We start from the raw sequence: 6720 nt of genomic DNA on the forward strand, positions 1-6720 counted from the left end.
TCAGAATTGTGCAAGGCAGAATCGATAGACAGACAAAGAGACGCCATGGTGCTGGATGCTAAAGATAAAGTGGAACTCCGTATCTCTCATTTGCAAGAAACTAGATCACACAGATCGCATTCATCCAAACATTCCTCGCGGTCCTACAGATCATCATGCTCTAGAAGCTCCACCCTGAGCGAAAGATTACTAGAGGCCCGCATAAATGCAGAGCAATCCAAAGTGAGGCGTTCCTTCACCGAAAAAGAAGTCCTTGCGAGGGCAGAGGCACAGACGGCGGCCAAGAGGGCTGAAGCGGAGGCAGAAGCCAAGAGGGCAGAAGCAGAGGCGGCGGCCAAGAGGGCTGAAGCGGAGGCAGAAGCCAAGAGGGCTGAAGCGGAGGCGGCGGCCAAGAGGGCTGAAGCGGAGGCAGAAGCCAAGAGGGCAGAAGCAGAAGCCAAGAGGGCAGAAGCACAGATGGCGGCCAAGAGGGCTGAAGCAGAGGCGGCGGCCAAGAGGGCTGAAGCGGAGGCAGAAGCCAAGAGGGCAGAAGCAGAGGCAGAAGCCAAGAGGGCAGAAGCAGAGGCTCGAATAAAGATCCTTGAATCAGAGAGGGAAGAGGAAATTGCATTAGCAAAAGTAAGACTACTTGAGCAAGCATTGAGCCAAGGCCTTGATTCAGTCTGCTTACCACCAGAGGAGATAGACGATCCAGCTGATCGCACCAGCGACTACATACTGAAACAGTTATCTGCACCACCCCCAGTGTGCAGTACTGTCCAAGCCAACAACACTGAAACCTCCAAGTCAGCTCTACCTGCAGGGCCAGTGACACCCACAGCACCCGAGCAATCCAATAACAGTTGCCCAGACGCGCTCTCTCAAGGGCAGTTATTACAGCAAGATGGCTACCAGGTGTTTCCTGGCCTACCTCCACAGCTCAAGCAGCAGTCATCAGAATCTACAGGGCCTGGACCACAGCTCAACCCTGCAGCAACATCATTCTACCCGGAAGCATCTCACCCTTTCACGCCACGCAGCCTATACGCCCCAGGGGCATCACAAGTTGTCATGGCAACAAGCAGTGAGAAATCAGATATGTCTGAGTTTGCCAGGTTTATGGTGAGCAGAGAGCTAATTAACACCAGTCTCTCAAAATTTGATGACCGTGCAGAGAGCTACAGAGCCTGGAAGGCAACCTTCAAAGCCGCCATCGCCAACCTCAACCTAACTGCAGAGCAGGAGCTCGACCTCTTGATCAACTGGCTGGGCCCAGGCTCCACAAATCGGATCAAGAGCCTTAGAACTGTCTATGTGGGACAAGCAGAAGCAGGTCTCGCTGCAGCCTGGCAGAGACTCGAACGCACCTTTGGCAGCGCAGAAGCAATAGAGAAGGCACTATTCAGGAGACTGCAGAACGTCCCCAAGATCAGTCTCAAGGATGTCCATAAGCTTCAGGATTTAAGTGATTTGCTCATGGAACTGGAGCTCGCCAAAAGAGACCCTCGTCTGTCTGGGCTGTGCTACCTGGATACAGCCCATGGGGTGAACCCAATTGTCGTGAAGCTACCATACAGCCTGCAAGAGAAGTGGGCGGCATCAGTCTCAAGGTACAAAAGAGTGCATGACGTCACCTTTCCCCCATTTATTCATTTCTGTAGATTCATCGATGAACAGTCCCAGATGAGGAATGACCCCAGCCTCGACTTCCTGGAGTTCAATACTACAGCCTCAGTGACACCATCATCAAGGTATGAAAGTATTGTACATAAACACAGAGACTTTAAGAGCAGCGTGAATGTTAGAAAGACTAACCTACCATCATCTGCAGTACCCACTGGTAGACAGTACACTACCTCATCAGGAGACAAGGCCTTCAATCGTGAATGTCCCATTCATAAAAAACCACACTCACTGAACAAATGCAGAGGATTTAGATCCAAAACCATACAGGAGCGCAAGAAAGTCCTGACCGAGCTTGGGGTATGTTTCAAGTGCTGCGCTTCATTGGAGCACATGGCTAAGGACTGCAAATCCATTATCAAGTGTGAGGAGTGTCATAGTGATAGACATGCCTCAGCTATGCACCCAACTCCACTCACAAGGGATTCACCTGCTGCCGTCACCACCAGTCCTGCTCAAAGTCATGGCGGGGAGCCCCAGAACCACGCTAACACAGCCACTGCTGTTTCCTGCTCATGCTTGGACGTATGTGGGGAGGGCCAGAGTGAGAAATGTTGTGCCCGCATATGCCTAATCAAGGTCTACCCGGAGGGGCTACCAGAAAAGGCAGTAAAAATGTATGCCATCATTGACGACCGAAGCAACCGCTCCCTAGCAGGACCTAAATTCTTTGAAGCCTTTGGAATAAAGGGACCGTCAGAACCCTACATCTTAAACACCTGCTCGGGTCGCATAGAGACTAGCGGCAGGAGGGCACAAGGATTCATCGCTTGTTCCGTCAGTGGAAATACAGAAATACCTCTACCGACGCTGATCGAATGCGATCAAATACCCAACCATAGGGATGAAATTCCTACCCCGGAAGCTGCATTTCACCATCCACACCTAAGGCACCTAGCCAACGTTATCCCACCTATGGACAACAACGCCGAGATTCTACTCCTGCTTGGCAGAGACAATCTAAGGGTACACAAGGTGCGTCAACAGTGTAATGGTCCCGACTATGCACCATACGCCCAGAGACTGGACTTGGGATGGGTAGTCATAGGAAATGTATGCTTGGATCAACCAAAAATCCGCTCATTCAAAACGTACGTGCGTGGAGATGGACGCACAACTTGCATTAAGCCTTGCCCTCATCACTATGAGGTGAAAGAGAAGCCTCCAGACCTCATACAACCACCTGACGACATTCCTCCCTTTGCTGACAACTTGGGAAGATTAGTCTTTCACACAAGCAAGGACGATGATAAAGTAGCTTTGTCAGTAGAGGACAGAGAATTTATCAAGATAATGGACAATGAGTTCCTTAAAGACGAAACCAATCACTGGGTTTCTCCATTACCCTTCCGAGCTACCAGGGTGAGACTCCCGAACAATAGGGAACAAGCTCTGTCTAGATTTAACTCTCTTCAGCGTACCATGAACAGTAAGCCTGAGATGAGAGAACACATCGTTGCCTTTATCGACAAAATATTCCGCAACAACCATGCAGAACCAGCTCCATCCTTAGGGAAGAACGACGAGTGCTGGTACTTGCCTTCATTTGGAGTGTATCACCCACGGAAACCTAATCAAATTAGGGTTGTTTTCGACTCAAGTGCCAAACATCAAGGTGTATCTCTTAATGATGTCCTTCTCACAGGTCCTAATCTGACGAATAACCTAGTTGGAGTGCTGATGAGGTTCAGAAAAGAGCTCGTTGCCATCACCGCTGACATTGAACAGATGTTCCACTGTTTCGTAGTCAGAGAGGACCACCGGAATTTCCTCAGGTTTCTGTGGTACAAGAATAACGACACCAACGCAGAGATGGCAGAATATCGTATGAGGGTACACGTATTTGGAAACAGCCCTTCACCTGCCGTGGCAACTTACGGCCTTCGGCGAACTGCCTTAGAGGGAGAATCCGAGTACGGTAAAGACGCCAGAGACTTTGTAGAAAAGGACTTCTACGTAGACGATGGACTCAAATCACTACCCACTGAAGAAGCGGCTATCGATCTGCTCAAAAGGACTCAAAGTATGTTGTACCAAGCTAAACTTAGACTACACAAAATTGCTTCAAACAGCCTGGCCGTTATGAGGGCCTTCGAATCAGGCGATCATGCACCAGGATTCAAGGACATTAACTTGGGACTGGACAGTCCACCTGTGCAGAGGAGCTTGGGCCTCAGATGGGATCTCTCGGCTGACTCCTTCGGTTTTCAGATAAGTTGTGCAGACAAGCCATTCACAAAACGAGGCGTCCTATCAGTGGTAAACAGCCTATTTGATCCGCTGGGATTTGTAGCGCCCATCACCATACAAGGTAAATCTTTACTGAGACAGTTTTCTGAAACAGTCAAGGATTGGGATACCCCACTTCCCTCCGTGAAAGAGCAACAAACCGAAAGGATTGACTGGCCTATCGGACTAATTTCAAAGGTTTTCCCTAGCAAGGATGGCAAGGTCCGGAAGGTGGAGTTGAAGATCTTCAGGAAAGGCGAGCTCAAAACGTTCTCAAGACCAATCAACGAACTCATTTTAATATTGCCCATCGAGAACGTCCCTGCAGGGTGAACAGGACTGTATCAAGCTTCGCAGATCTTCTCCATTCCAAGTTGGAAAACAGGACTAATCTTTTTTGCATTCTAACATGTTTTTCTTTTACAGGTTGTTTATATTTTATGGACATTCGTCATAGTGAAATCCCCAAAGTGAATTTCAGACGGGGAGTGTGCTGTTCCTTTCATATTGAATTTCTGCACTGTATTATTTCTTGTTTTTACCTATGTTGTTTAAATCTATTGTTCTCTGCTGCCATCTGCTGGCCGGAATTTGTATGCTGCACGCTTCGTTCGTTGTCTATAAAGTTTTCTCTGGGCGTGGTTTTAGCAGCCTTGGGCCTGGTCACTTCCTGTAGCCTTTTTCAGTGCTGCATCCTTTGTGACTGGAGACACACACCTCGGCTTGTGAAGGCATCAGTTTTTGACCAGCAGTTGCCTCAGCAGTTGCCTCAGCAGTTAGCCTCAGCAAAGACATCCACATCACAGCATCTACTGCATTCCTGTATTGTATCACTGTATGTCACTGCTCTGGATCAAATAAACCCACGTTTGATTGCATCCTCATGTCTACGTCTGGATCCATCTAACCTGAGCATCTGCCGGTCCGGTCTGCTCCACTGCTTGGATACGAAGGTAGGACAGTCACAAAGTCATTATCAGTTACACCTTCAATCGCCTTCATGTGGGGACAGAACACCCAGCCAGCAGTCTCAGCTGGGTGGATTATCTTCCATCTGACAGTAATGCTGTGGAGTACTCTGTGCTGAGGACTGCAAACAGGCGTGCAGGCCGCCTGGAAGACTGCCGGTGGAAATTGTCTGTGGCTGAGCATATAGCCGGGTGAGAACTGACACCTAGGATTCCAGGTGACCATTGTTTTGTCTTGCTGTGAACAAGCACAAAGACTTTAATGTTATGTTTTGCTGTGTGTGAACAAGCACCAAGACGGTTCTGTTTTTGCTGAGTGTGAATAAAACACTGAAGTTGATTTGCAACCTGGTTCCTTGCCTCTATACTGCGTCTGCTAACCTGTCTACCAGAGCAAAACCCCACAATATATATATACAGTATTCTGTTAACTAGATATTCTGTATATCAGAGGGCTACAATGAAGCTCTTGGGCCACAATGCAAAATCTTGTTGCATGTGATAACTCACTAAGTGGGACTGTTAACGCTACCACATCTGTATATAGCACTAGTCCCGGGCTTTGGTGCAATCCAGCTTCTGTACCCTGTACAGTTATACCTCTGCTGCCAGCAGCAGTTGCAGGGTCAGCATGAGAACTTAAAGTGGTCGTAGAGAAAAGAACGAAAAGTGGCCCCAATATTGACACAAAATGGGGCAACACAAGTAGATGGAGCCAATACAAGTTGCCAGGGTCAATAATACCATAGAGCAGTACAGAATATCATCCTGTAGAGCCAAATACCACAGTGCAGCACAAGATACCTTCCCAGAAGCTGTCCCTCTGTGGTGGTCATCAATTGGTACCATGTTCTGTCCTCCTCATCCAATCATCTCTACTATGGATATGAAGCAGGGGACTTGTGATGTGGGCCAGATCACCAAGCAAGCACTACCTTCAGCATGCTGCCTGGATTTCCTCTAATAATGACCCCTATAGTTCATCCAATAGTATGTATTTGGCTAGCAGCAGTGAGAAGGGCTCGAGAAGCCCTATGGGCATCGGTCCACTGGGAAAATTCCATGTAGGGTCTTTGGCCAGTCCACTCCTGAGCGGTTGCCACTCTGAGGATCTCTGCACAAATGAGTATAATGGGCTGCAGCCACTGGAGATTTCAGCTGCTGGACCTCTTGTTACTAGCTGATTGCCGGCTAGTCCTCTTTTCCAAAATTGATTGTCCAGATGATCAATTTTATCAACATTCTATATATATATATATATATATATATATAAGAGTTTTTTGGTAAAACTTGCAAAATGAATAACTGGAAGGATCAATTATGTATAGCAGGATTTATGATTTGGTTATGTCACTACCAACAGAAATGTTGTATAGTATATACATTGTTAGCTTTGACTTCTCCTTAATTTTTTGCCATGCTTAATTTAGTATAGGAGCATATACTGGCTGACTCTGAAGGCATGGATCACATGCTGAGCTGCTGCTTATCTGCATGCTACGTGTTTTTACAGCTTTCACTGATTGAGTATGGTGCATGTGTTGCTAAGTAAGACAGGTTTTAAAAGCTCCCTCTCAGAGCTCCTTGTAGTGCTTGATATATCGTATTTACATTAACTGTCAGGAGTAAGACTCAGCTTTTCATCAGCATAAACATAGAGAATGAATGTTTTACAATGCCGAAGAAAAATAATCACTCCACAAACTGTTTAAGTTAAACGTAAACTGAAACTAAGTTACTATTATAAATTCTTGCTCCAAAGAAACAGTCTGTGATCTCAGCTGACAGTCCGGTGGTTATAGCAGGAACCTTTCGGAATCTACTTTAATGACTGCTCATTAAACACTTCAATAATAAACAC

The sequence above is a fragment of the Bufo bufo genome, chromosome 4 (assembly GCF_905171765.1).
Source record: "Bufo bufo chromosome 4, aBufBuf1.1, whole genome shotgun sequence".
NCBI classification, from domain to species: domain Eukaryota; kingdom Metazoa; phylum Chordata; class Amphibia; order Anura; family Bufonidae; genus Bufo; species Bufo bufo.